General features: G+C 34.3%; 1 pseudogene; it reads left to right on the forward strand.

The window, feature by feature from the left end:
• The first annotated feature begins 1,302 nt into the window (after window positions 1-1,302).
• LOC102480867 (keratin-associated protein 19-7-like) lies at window positions 1,303-1,490 on the forward strand (annotated as a pseudogene).
• The last annotated feature ends 12,650 nt before the right edge of the window (window positions 1,491-14,140 follow it).

The following is a 14,140-nucleotide window of genomic DNA, read 5'->3' on the forward strand; positions in this document are numbered from 1 at the left end:
AACCTGTGGGGGATGGCCACACTGCAATACCTTCTCCTCCATTCTTTTAAGATCTTGGGGACACATGCACATGCACCTGGTGTTAGTTTAAAACTTCTAAGAACAGGATTTGAACCTCAGTTGTCCATGTGCGAGTCCAGAACTGTAACTATCATGCCATTTGCTGACCCCCGAGCTTTTTATTTTTTAAAGTAGAAGTTACTAAACGTACATGTTAACTGTTTTCATATCATTTTATCACAATGATGATGTGAGCAGATAGTAGAATAATCAAAAAATAAGACAGTTGGAAACTGTGAGAGAAGAAACTTTCTGTCTTGTAGTCATATCCTTAGTTTAAAATTTACCTGCTGATCTACAGCCAAGAATTGAAGCACTTAGGTTTTAGTTCTGACCTGCCACTGAAGATCATTGCTGCATAATTCTGCTTGTCTCTCTGAATCACAGTATTTTCATTGGTAACATGAAGGGCATTGAAATGAAATATGTCTCAAATCTCATTAATTCTGTAATTATATGGTCCTAACATATTATCGAATTTAGAATTTGGAATAAGACTCAATTGGGGGGGAACTATTTACGAGGGATTAGCAAGGAGTTTTTCTTTATAGTCTTCAATGGTATCTATTAAACAGACTACATGAGACATTCTGCTTGAGAAATTTCTTTGACATCAGTTTATGGCTCTTTTAAAATTTAAAACCATAATTGCGCCATCAAATGTAGTTCTCGGCTGACTTTAAAATAACTTTGTATTAAGACATACATCACAATTGATTGCCATTTTTTTATAGCACTAGCATTTCAAGGAATAATTAAGGTTTAGTGTATGTGAATTCTCGGCAGAATAAAGATAACATTCTTGACTTTGAAAAGAATCAGCAGTCATGGTTTATCCAAGAAAAACATGCAATTGGGGGTAAATGCAAACTCACGTGATGCAATTTGAAGGATATTTAAAGCTATGTGGAGTTGTTTGTGGATTTTGAAACTCCAAACCTCAAATATGTGTGGTGATAATGAAAACAATAATGTTTTATTAGGGTAAAAATACTTTTCTAGGAATCCAACTGAAGCAGAAAATCAAATATGTTGCATAATTTTTAAATAGTTACATAAACAAATGGGAGACATGGATAGATAGGAAACAAGATGGTTGACATAGTTTTCAAGTAATAAATTCTTATGACGACAGTTAGAGGTGTGGCTCTCCACATCCATCAGACTATATAAATGTCCTTGTGCAGTCACACCCACAAAACCAACCTGCAACACCAAACCAAACTCACTACCCCTGACACCATGAGCTTCTACGGCAGCTACTACGGAGGCCTGGGCTACGGCTATGGAGGGTTTCAAAAGGCTTTGCCTTGGTGTGTGGGTGTGGCAGCTTCCGCAGACTGGGCTACGGCTGTGGCTGTGGGGGCTATGGATATGGCTGCTGGCGCCCATCATGCTATGGAAGATACTGGTCTTCTGTTTTCTACTGAATAAGTACTTGAAAATTTACAACAGATTTAATCTTCTGTAAGAACCTGATTCTGTTAGCTTTGCTTTGCTCCACGACTTGACTCCCTGTTTTTCCTAATAGTTAAACTGCATTTGGACCACCTGGTTTTTGATTATAATGTGAAGACAATTTGACAAACTGCATATTCGTGTCTGGTTAAGGATGTTCTTCAGAGGTCTAGTTTTGTCAGATGGCCAGCCATTGCACTCTGACAAAGATTTGCCTTTCAATGTGCGTTATGTAGTAATAAACTTTTTGTTGGCATAGTAAATGTGTCTTGCCCTTCAATCCTTTTATTGCAATACATTTGCTTTGATATGTTAATGTAGTCATCAATCTTTTTATATTTAAGAAATTTACCAATACATTGTATTTCATGATTTTTTCCTCCTCTTTCTCTTTCCACTTCTTTCCTTCATCCCTTCCCTTCCTCTTCCTCTTCTTCGTTTTCTTCTTTTAAAATTTCTTTTTGAAAGTTCTATTTCTTCCTTCTGAGAAAGAGAGATGTGTATTCTCAACAGGATCTCTCCATGGTCTCACCCCTTAGCTTTCCTACCAGCCAGGGAATACCCAGGATCTGAACCTTGGGCCTTCCCATATGGCTCCAGTGTTGTGCAGTGGCACCCTACTGTCTGCACCACCTTATATTCATGTCTTCTTTCCCTTCTTTCCCTTTATCTTTCTTCTAATTTATTTTATCAGTATTTCTGTTTTGTTCTCCAGCAAACATAGGAATCCTGTCTAAAGGTTAAAGAGACTGTTGTGATGACAATTAAGCTTATTTTAATTTTTTAAAGAATTATTTAATTTAATTTATTATTGTTATCATTTAATTTGACCAGAGAAAGGCAGAGACAGAGAGAAAAAGTGTGAAAGCAAGCTGCTAAGTCTAGGACTCAGACAGCAGTCAGTGATATGAGAATCCAGTGCCTTAATCCCCATGCAAACTGCTGGTCCCTCTTTTTAATATTTTTAAAAGAATTAATTTATTTTAACTTTATTTGTTTATCTTAATTTGACCAGAGAGTGACAGAGCAAAAGGGAGATGAGGAATGAGAAAACAAGCTGCCAGGTCCAGAACTCAAACCATGGGGGACCATGGAGGAGTCCAATGCCCTTAACCACCACCAACTGCTGGCCCAGTCGTTTTAATTCTTTAATTCACTAGTCCTTGAAAATTATCTTGATATTTTGAAGACAAAGTAATGAAAATAATACTTTTAAGTAAATTATTTCAAAACATTTAAGAAAATAAATAAAGAAATTATAAAAATACTAACTATTGTTAAATTTAGGACATGGGCATATGTTTGTAGTACTCTTTATTCTTTTCTTCTCTTGCGTGTGTGTGTGTGTGTGTGTGTATATGTATAATATTTCATAATGAGGGGTCAGCAGGTGGCTTGATGGTTATGTTGATGGTTATGGTGCTGCACTCCACATAGCTGGACATGGTTCAAGTGTCGGATCTGGCAACTTGAAAATCACATTAAGTGCATATGTGTGTGTGTACCTAGAGGAGAATGGAGGAGAAAGGATTGTGGCATGACCCTTCTTCTTGGGAAATGATCTCTTACATTCCTTCTCTCTGTCTCTTTTTGTAGTGAGTACATTCACCCGATGGCAAAAACCTAAACAACAACAAAAAATTTGTGATAAAAAACTAAAACAAAATTTAAGAATTCTCATTCCAGCTTCAAATAGATATTGACCAATTAAATGTACAAAAATAGATTGAAGAAGAAATAAACATATGAATACTTCTATTAGTTCTATTTTTTACATAAACATTAAATTCATAAATAAAAGTATTTCCAAAAACACAAATTTAAGGTGAGATGGTTTGAAGATTTTTTTTAAAAGCAAGACTCTATCTCTCTTTTGAAAGTTTATTTCTTTCAAGAAAGCGAGAGATACGCAGAGAGAGAAAGAGCATCATCAATAGGACCACATGCTGTGATCCTTCAGGCTTCCCTTATAGCCAGGATCAGGGATGATATACGTGCTCCTAGCATGTACAGATCAGCCAGGCACCCAAATCCATGATCTTCCATATGGCTTTAACATCTCTTGAGCAGCAGTAACCTTTGCAAGTAGGAGTTAGCCCCTTTGGTGAGTTTCTATCTCAGAGAATAAGAAAAGAGGGAACACTTTTATTTATATATTGAAGTTAATAAAATCTCAGTATAAAAATACAATAACATCATCTGCAGAGGAAATTTTAAAGCAGTAAAAATATCACTTCTTGACAGGCCCCAAGACTTCCAAGTATAGGTACTTAAAGGCACAGTCAGATGGTGAATTCCTGACTTGGCTCAGTAGCTTTGCGAGGCATTTTAAAGAGTCTAATCTGAAGTTCCTAATAAAAGTTTCCAGCAAAATCAACTAAATCAATTAGTATTCTTATTGGACTTTGTGCAAATAACAGACCAAACTGAGATTAAACGTTTTTGTTTTTGCAAATTAGTTTTGCTGTGCTTCTCTTTGGTTAAAGGAGAAATGGAAAGAAAAAAGTTTTAGAAGAAAACTCTAGCGCACTTTTTACTAGATTTTAGTGGTGTTCTTTTTTTTTTTTTTTTTGAGTTTTTAAAATCTTTCTACTGTTTCGACAGAACCCTAAACTTTTTCCTGCTTTAAGGTTTAATCAAATTTTTCTTAACTTTTAAAAATGTTGATTCATTAAAGCTAAAACTGATTTTCTTGAAATTTTACACACTAAGAATGGCCAACTTGATAGACTCTCAGAATCACAATAGCTGGTGTATAAACACAAACTACAGACCAGAAAAAATGCTATCAGATCACCTCAGCTCACTGTTTTCATTGTATTCCATTGGCAACATTTGTCTTCAACCATAAAATAGCTTTGAATTATGTCTTGGCTTATTAGAGAGGAGTTTGTATGATGGCAACATTTCATGTTGCACTTACAAGTCAGAGGTAAAATAAAATTCATCTAGGTAAATAAAGTAATAAACTACTTGGCTATTAGTGAAAATAGAATAGCAACTTGACTATGTCCTTTGTCTACATGGTAATTAAATGCACTTTCAGATTTGGGAACATAACAATGGAAATTGGTGCTAGCATAATGGTATTGAAAAACTAAAGGCAAAGTTCTGAGTACTTAGAAATGAAGGTACGCCATTTCCTCCAATCCTGACCTCTGAAACTATGTCCCCATTCAGCAAGAAGTAGCCAAATTTTCCTTCAGGGTTGAGAGGTTTTTCAAAGAAGAGGGGGGGACTGAAACTGAGAAGGACCCCCTGAGAAGAATGGGTCCTCAGTTTTCCCCTTCTGTTGAAGAAAAAAAAATGAGAATTTCCCAAACTGAAAATAAGGATTTAACTAAAAGTAAGGTGTATTTTCTCTGGTTCTTTGAGTACAGAGTCAGTTTGCAATGCAATAGCTCAGAGTAGGGTAAGACTTCAGAGTTTGGGTATCATAGTGAAACAATATTGGCCATGAATAAGGGCCACTAGAGCTCTAAAACGCTCATTTCAGGGAACGATAAGGCTTCCATTTCGATATGGAGGATGTTTTGCAGGCTGGAAACTGCTGGTTATGGGCTCAAAAGCTCTGGATGAAAGGCTTCAGAAACCTGAAGAGAAACTTGGATGTCAGCCACCTCATCAGTCATAGGATGACTGTGCCCTCTTGAAGTGATCGTTGAATTGATCATGTGCCTGGGACTTATGACCCAAGTTGTGCCCTTAAAAATGCATTTAAGTGACACCCTGGAGTACCAGGTCTTTTTGACATGAGCTGCCTACTCTCCTTGCTTTGTACTTTACCATAGGGATATACTCTCCTTCATTAAAAATAAATAAATAAATAAATAAAACTGTATTTCTCATTAGCATATATATAATAAGAATATGTAAGTAAAGTTAATATAGCAATATATATGTACTATGCCATGTCCAAACGAGTTTCATTTGAAAACTACAACAAAAACTTCCCACTAGAAAAGTGTGACCATAATTCAATAACGAACAGGATAAATGGAATAAAACATATCTACATAGATTATTTAAAATTATCAGCTCATTAATTCTAGCATCTTTGTTCTAGTTCTGATAACTGATTTTTTTTTCTTTTGTTTGTATTTTCTTGCTTGCTGGCAAGAAGCTTGGTTTGTTGTTGATAATCAGATGTGCTTTATACAGTAGTTTAGTGTGAAACTGTGTTAATCTGGTTACTAGCTGGGCTGTGATAAATGTTTGCTGTAGCTGTGGGGGCCAGAGTCTGCTGTCCTTTTGACTTGGGGCTTTCTAAGAATTTTGCTTCAGATGGAGTCTGTGTCTTGCAGCATTCTCTGCTGTAATCCACTGTTATCCATGCATTCTGTTGTCATGCTTTTAAGGTTTAGGAGAAAGAAATACTTTATAATCTCACAATTAAATCTCAGTCTTTTTTTTTTTTTTTTTTTTTTTTTGAGAGGTTTTTGCTATAAGGCACGTGTGCTCGCCAGGAAGACAGAGAGAGACAGAGAGACAGAAAGCTAGAAATCATCCCCCGGGGGGACGTCCATGCCACAATGCCTTCTCTTCCAATCTCCTCTCGGGATCTTGGGCACATATGCACACACGCATGCCCGGCGTGAGTTTAAGCCATCGGGTCCTGGACTCGAATTGTGGTCGACTACATGGGAGTCCAGCGACATAGCCATTAAGCTAACTGCTAGTCCCTAAATCTCAGTCTTCAAATAGACTTGTGTCAGAAGGCTGATTCAAGTGTTTCTCCAGTGGTGTGGATTGTTTCCCCAGCCCTACTGTCTTCCCTGGATTCAGGGCTCCCTCTGTATTTTATTGCATTAATGGCCCCTGTACACTCTCTTTTCTTCTTTAGAGAAGACAAGAAGACTGACAAGGGCTGTTGAAATCATTCCTTTCCCCAGCTGGGTGAAATCTCTGGCTAGGTCTTTTTCCCTGGCGAGTTAGTCTTTATTATGGAAAAGACTCTGGTTGTATTTTATAATTACTATTTGCTCCACCAGAACCATGAAGAGACCTTTCTTGGATCCTTACCATGAGAACCTAATGAAATTGTTGGAAAGAAAGCCCAGTGAAGTGTAGGAGTTTCCTAATAACCTTGGATTTAGGAGTAAAGGTTCTCTGCTTTTAATATTGGACCTCCCTGAATAACTAGGAAAATTTCTCAAGTTTCATAACCACAGTCACATCTGTAAAGTCTCTTTGGTCATGTAAATTAATTTATGAATTCTTAAGACCTTAAGACTAGTGTATGAATATTTTAAGACGACCAATGTATCTCACTGCCACATCCTCCATTTGATTTTATCAGTAGGTATGCCCATCAACAATGAGCAAAAGTGACTATTTCTCTATAGCTTTGCTCATAAAAAGTGTTTCCATATTCCAAACATTTTTAATAATATAGGTGAGAAATAGTACATAACCTAAACTTTGTATTTGTCTTATTGTGAAGTTGAACATGTTTTGTTAATCCTAGTAGGCATTTACATCTTTTTATTCAATTTCCTGTTCACATATTTTCCCTAATGTTGTTTTACTTCAATATTCAAAATTTATTTTATGTTAAGAACTTGAATTTTAGAGCTGGTTCAGTGACACAAATGCTGCTCAAGGGATGTTAGGTACATCTGGAAGGCACTGAGTTTGGTTCCCAGGTTGACTTTTACACACCAAGCACACACTCATGATACTAGCTGGTTGGAAAGACTGGGGTTGGAGCGATGGGGATCATGAAGTTGGACCATTTTAAGGTCTTTCTGTCTCACACTTTCATGCAATAAAAGAACTCTTTTAAAAAATGGATTTTGAATGTCCCCAACACAAGTAATGACAAATTGTTGAGATGTTTGGTATACTAATTAAACTGATCTAATCATTACACCTTGTATTTATCTACTGAAAAAATCACTTCATATGCCTAAAGATAATGTACAATTATAATATATCAATGAAAAATTGTCCCTTTACCTGTGACACTTCTTGCATATATTTTTCCTTTTTTGTCTTTTTTTTTTTTTTCACTTTCCCAATATTACCAATATAAAATTCTCCTGGGGCATTTCTTATTTAGTATTTTCCTTGCTATTGTTGTCTATTTATTTTTCATATGAAATTTGGTATCTGTATAAAATTTAAAAACATAAGTGTTTTTACCAGCGCTGAATTGAATTTATAAATTATTTAGGATGAGCAGCTTTGTGGCCTCATGGTTAAGAATCTCACAAGGCGAACTGCTGGTTTAGGAGCTTGAGTAACTCTCCAGGCACTTGAGATTATGTGTGTGTGTGTGTGCGTGTGTTTCCAAAATCCTGAAGGGGGAAAGAGATGAAGGGACTGCTTCATTACCATTCCCCACAGAGGAGGATTTCTCCTTTCCCTCTCTCTCAGTTTCTCTCTGGTGAATGCATGCACCCTCTGACAAAATCAAAGCAAAACAAAAAGCATTCTGGGAAAACTTATATTCTTATAATATTGACTAATCCAATACATAAAGAAAGGATTTGTTTGCTTGTTTATTCAAATTGACTTTTAAATCTTTCAGGAGTTCAAAGAACTATTACTAATATTGCATATCGTCTAGTATGTGTATTCTGAAGTATTTGATAGTCTTTGTTACTTTATTAAACAGGCATTTCTTTATTATATTTTAATTCTTTGTGTAGATAAAAGGTCTGATTCTTCTGTATTAATTTTATATAGTGTTGCTTATACATTATTATAGTTTTAGAGTTATCTTATTATTGATTTTTTAGGGATTTACCAGTATTTTCAGATTATTTGTTACCTGAAAATAGCGGTAGTTTTATTTTAAAATTTTTCCTAATTATTACTTATCCAATTATTTCTTGTCCAATTGAATTACTATAGCTCTAGAACAAAGCTTAATATTAGTGATTATAGTAGGCACATAATCCTTTAACCTAATTTCTGGGAAAATAGCTCTAAGTTTTCTCCATAACTAAGATGCTGACTTTATGACAATTTCATTATGCTAAGAAATTATCTATCAATCCCTATTTTTTTGAGTGATCTTATCAGTGATGAGTGTTGAAATTTGTCAAAAGTTATTCAACATTTATGTAAATAGTAATGTGATTTTTCTTTTAAGTCTACTAATGTGGTACATCATAATTAATGAATGTCACAATGTTGATATGACTTGTATTCTCAAATAAATCAATTTCCTCATGTATTATGTTTTTAATGGGGTTAGATTCTATTTGGTAATGTTTTCTTTAGTATTTTATGTGCATATTAACAATGTTAATCTATAATTTTCTCTTTCTTTTTTGATTTTTTAATGCTTATCTTTCTTTCTTTATTAACCACATATGCATTCATTCTTTTTCTTATTTTCTTGCTTTTATTCAAGTATATTTATTTTGGTTTCACTTGAATCATTCTTTTGTAGGCATTTTTATCATGTATGATTCTTTTCCTTTTCTTCTGTATTTTTTCCCCAGATTTTCAACTCATCTTATTTATTCCTACATTTTGTACTTTTCTATGTGCTCATTTTGCATTTATGATTTATGGCATTTTAAAAACATCCCCATATTTTTGTTTTATAATACTTAATTCAATGTATAATGTTTTGTTAATGTTTCCATCTGCTCTTCTTTTTCATTTTTCTTCCTTTTATTTTCTGTAAGGGAATTTTCAGCTAAACACTTTGGTTTTCATATTTTTCTTTTATTATAGTACATTCTGTGGCTGAAGACTGCTTGCATATCTGGATTTGCAGTCAAAGTTGGTGTTTTAAAGTTCATTATGAGTTTCCTATTTTAGGCCTGCCTCGTATTTCAACGCATCTATATAGCTTTGTCATTAATTGCTATGGCTTTACTTGGACAGGTATTAGCAGTCTGTCCCTCATTGTTTTGCTTCTGTCTGCAAGACTCCTACCTTTTCCCACTTTGTTCTCTTTATTTGTAAGTTTCCAAAGGGTATCCTTATTTCTTTTTAAATTATCTTTCCAGAGTTATTGGCTTGTGAAAACTGATCAATACTCTCTACAACTTCACTTTACCAACTTAGTTTACTAAACAGTAGTTTTGCTTGGGGGAAAGTCTTTTTCTTGAGTCTATTTTTCTTCCTTGACATAATTGTTTTTTGGTCTTTGGCACTCTGGTTCCCTGTTCTTGTCCTGGATATTTTTTCCCTGGAGATTTCTTTACTCAAGAAACATCTTGGTTCGGCCATGGTGGCATAAGCCAAAAGGCACTAATGTAGGAGGCTGGACCACATGGGAGGACCAGGTTCATTCCCAGACCAACCAAAACAAGGTAGGCACCAAGAATCTGTGATACTAGTTAACTGGGAGTTCTGAGGAAGGAAGATTGTACTGTCAAAAATACCTATTTTTCAGGGGTAAAACAGTGGTGTGGTTACAAAATGCAACATGCTGATAGGCTGATCCACGTGAGAGAGTTCTAAGGGTTTGTGCTGGAGACCTTTTTGAGTACACTCGGCACATGTATGCCCATGATTCAGGGCTTGGTGAAGCTAAGATTGGGACTGTGGCATCAAAACTCATTTGGGAGTACTGTCTGCCTGTCTTTCACTCTGGCTCTCTGCCTCTATAGAAATAAATAAATAAATAAATAAATAAAATTTATAAAATCTCTCTCTCTCTCTCTATGTGTGTGTATATTATATATATATATATATAATATATATATGTATGTATGTGTAAACTATCTATTGATGCTTCTTTTCCTCATTTGAAGTTTGCAATGTCCTCCAACTTATAATCATGTTGAAAGTGTAGAATGTATGTAGTTTTCTCATTTTCTTTTTGTTAGTCCATATGTTCAGCTATGTTGAGTGATTCAGATTTATAAAATTGCTAGTATCTCCCCTACCCAGGAAGTCTTAGATGCCAATTATTACCATTAATGAAAATCTAGCATTGCCCTTTGATTTAAATTTAGAAACCCTCATAAAGAGAAAGATATAAATACATTTAAATAAATATTCCTTACCAGTGTTTAGCAGTGTTGACAGAAGAATACAAAACCCATGAAATTCATAAGGTTGAGAGTGCTCAGAATGTACTTGTTTTAGTATGGACCTGTTCACATATTCATTTATTCACTCAATCAAACATCTATTCTCTGTTCAAGCTGCCAAAGTTATAAAATGTGATTGTAATAAACATTTTTGTCCTTGAGGAATAGATAGTATAATGGAAAAGATTGGTGAAAAAATTAATTAGAATGCTAAAATCTGATGAAATGCAAGGATAGAACTTGTCCAAGGCATTTGGAAGCACTCTGAAGAGATTTTTAAAGTTAGACCAAGGTAGGAGTAACCGAGGATATCCTTGAATTATTTTTGGAGAAGATATCACTTGACCTATGTTTTGAAGATGGATTAGAATAAGATGGGTGAAGAAATACAACAGAGGACTCTCGGATGAAGGAGCAGCTCTTGCTAAGTCTCAGGAGCACACAGTGGGTTGGTATCTTACTATATGCTATTATTTAGGTATAAAATAAAAGGAGATAATATAGTAGATTCTAAGTATAAAGATAGAGAATAATTAAGTGTAATTTTAAAAAAGTTATTTGTGAATTTAAGGAGTTATTATTTTTTTTTATAATGACTAAGGTACACAGTCACTAGAAAATGAAATGAAAGTAAATATTTTTTAGTGGCAACTTGTACTTACTGTGGAGAACAGATCAGATGATACTCTCCCTTGGGGCAATATAACCTATTTCACATTAATCCAGGAGGAAGTATTAAAGGACTGATTAAGTGATATCAATGAATAGACTTATGAGTAATATGTGGTTCATCTGATGACCTATTGAGTGTATACTGATGGTAAAGGAGGGAGAAATATGTATTAAATATGAGAAAGGATTCCAATATCACATCTCATTATGTGGCTTGAGTGATTAACATACAGAAAAAAAGGCAACGAAATATGATTAGTTCACTGCTTTTAAACATGAAATTTGATCTCAGTTGAGATAGGAGAAATCCAATAAATAGCCAGATAATGAAATTAATGTTTAGACGTGTATTTTGAAAGTTATCAGTGCAAGCACTTTTATTAAAAAAATAGTCAATGAAATCACATGAAAAAAGTGTATACACTGAATTTGGAGGAAAAGGCACACTGTTAGAGTTAATGAATGAATAAGAAATTGGGAAGAAAGCTAACAAAGAACTGGCAGTGAAAACCAACCTGACACTAAATAAATAAATAAAATTTATAAAATCTCTCTCTCTCTCTCTATGTGTGTGTATATTATATATATATATATATAATATATATATGTATGTATGTGTAAACTATCTATTGATGCTTCTTTTCCTCATTTGAAGTTTGCAATGTCCTCCAACTTATAATCATGTTGAAAGTGTAGAATGTATGTAGTTTTCTCATTTTCTTTTTGTTAGTCCATATGTTCAGCTATGTTGAGTGATTCAGATTTATAAAATTGCTAGTATCTCCCCTACCCAGGAAGTCTTAGATGCCAATTATTACCATTAATGAAAATCTAGCATTGCCCTTTGATTTAAATTTAGAAACCCTCATAAAGAGAAAGATATAAATACATTTAAATAAATATTCCTTACCAGTGTTTAGCAGTGTTGACAGAAGAATACAAAACCCATGAAATTCATAAGGTTGAGAGTGCTCAGAATGTACTTGTTTTAGTATGGACCTGTTCACATATTCATTTATTCACTCAATCAAACATCTATTCTCTGTTCAAGCTGCCAAAGTTATAAAATGTGATTGTAATAAACATTTTTGTCCTTGAGGAATAGATAGTATAATGGAAAAGATTGGTGAAAAAATTAATTAGAATGCTAAAATCTGATGAAATGCAAGGATAGAACTTGTCCAAGGCATTTGGAAGCACTCTGAAGAGATTTTTAAAGTTAGACCAAGGTAGGAGTAACCGAGGATATCCTTGAATTATTTTTGGAGAAGATATCACTTGACCTATGTTTTGAAGATGGATTAGAATAAGATGGGTGAAGAAATACAACAGAGGACTCTCGGATGAAGGAGCAGCTCTTGCTAAGTCTCAGGAGCACACAGTGGGTTGGTATCTTACTATATGCTATTATTTAGGTATAAAATAAAAGGAGATAATATAGTAGATTCTAAGTATAAAGATAGAGAATAATTAAGTGTAATTTTAAAAAAGTTATTTGTGAATTTAAGGAGTATTTATTTTTTTTTATAATGACTAAGGTACACAGTCACTAGAAAATGAAATGAAAGTAAATATTTTTTAGTGGCAACTTGTACTTACTGTGGAGAACAGATCAGATGATACTCTCCCTTGGGGCAATATAACCTATTTCACATTAATCCAGGAGGAAGTATTAAAGGACTGATTAAGTGATATCAATGAATAGACTTATGAGTAATATGTGGTTCATCTGATGACCTATTGAGTGTATACTGATGGTAAAGGAGGGAGAAATATGTATTAAATATGAGAAAGGATTCCAATATCACATCTCATTATGTGGCTTGAGTGATTAACATACAGAAAAAAAGGCAACGAAATATGATTAGTTCACTGCTTTTAAACATGAAATTTGATCTCAGTTGAGATAGGAGAAATCCAATAAATAGCCAGATAATGAAATTAATGTTTAGACGTGTATTTTGAAAGTTATCAGTGCAAGCACTTTTATTAAAAAAATAGTCAATGAAATCACATGAAAAAAGTGTATACACTGAATTTGGAGGAAAAGGCACACTGTTAGAGTTAATGAATGAATAAGAAATTGGGAAGAAAGCTAACAAAGAACTGGCAGTGAAAACCAACCTGACACTTATCATAGAAATTAGAAAAAAAAAAGGGAAAGACCAATTTACATTTCTACCAGCAGTGTAGGAGAGTGCCCCTTTCACCACATCCCCACTGACACCATTTTATTTTTTGGTCTTAGTTACTGTGGAGAACAATATGGAGATTCTTCAAAGGTAGAACCACCATATGATCCAGCAATACCACTCCTTGGTATCTACCCAAGGGCCAGAAGATTGCTTAGCCAGAAAAGTGTTTGCACACCTACATTTATTATGGCATTATTCACAATTGCTAAGACATGGAAATGTCCACAAACAGAGGAGAGGATTGAAAAAGTGTGGCACATATACTCTATGGAATACTACTCAGCCATAAAAAAAGCAAACAAACAAACAAACAACAACAAAAAAGACCCTGACTTTTTACAGAAAGGAAATGAATGTGGAAGATGAATGTGTCTACATCCTATAGCCAAAATGAAATGGCTAGAGGATATAGAAACATAGAAAATGGTTATGGATACCAGACACAATGTGGGAAGAGGGTGTGAGAAGGAGGAGAGTCTGAAGAAGGACATTAAGGAGAAAAATAGAGAGGCAAGACATTTATGGGACAAAGAAATGGGTTATTATCTGTTGATGATAACATGTATAGTATCCCTAGCTGGACTGGTGAGAAAGGTATTCATGTTGGAACATTCATTTTATAACCTAAGGGATGTATGTGATTGAATGTATAAAAGAAATTAAAATTAAATTAAACAAAAAATAAATGTATCCAATCAAAAAATGTAAGGAAAGAAAACTTTATAAAAGAATGAATGGATGAGGAAGGCAGGA

Source organism: Tupaia chinensis, unplaced genomic scaffold (assembly GCF_000334495.1).
Source record: "Tupaia chinensis unplaced genomic scaffold, TupChi_1.0 Scaffold000443_1, whole genome shotgun sequence".
NCBI classification, from domain to species: domain Eukaryota; kingdom Metazoa; phylum Chordata; class Mammalia; order Scandentia; family Tupaiidae; genus Tupaia; species Tupaia belangeri.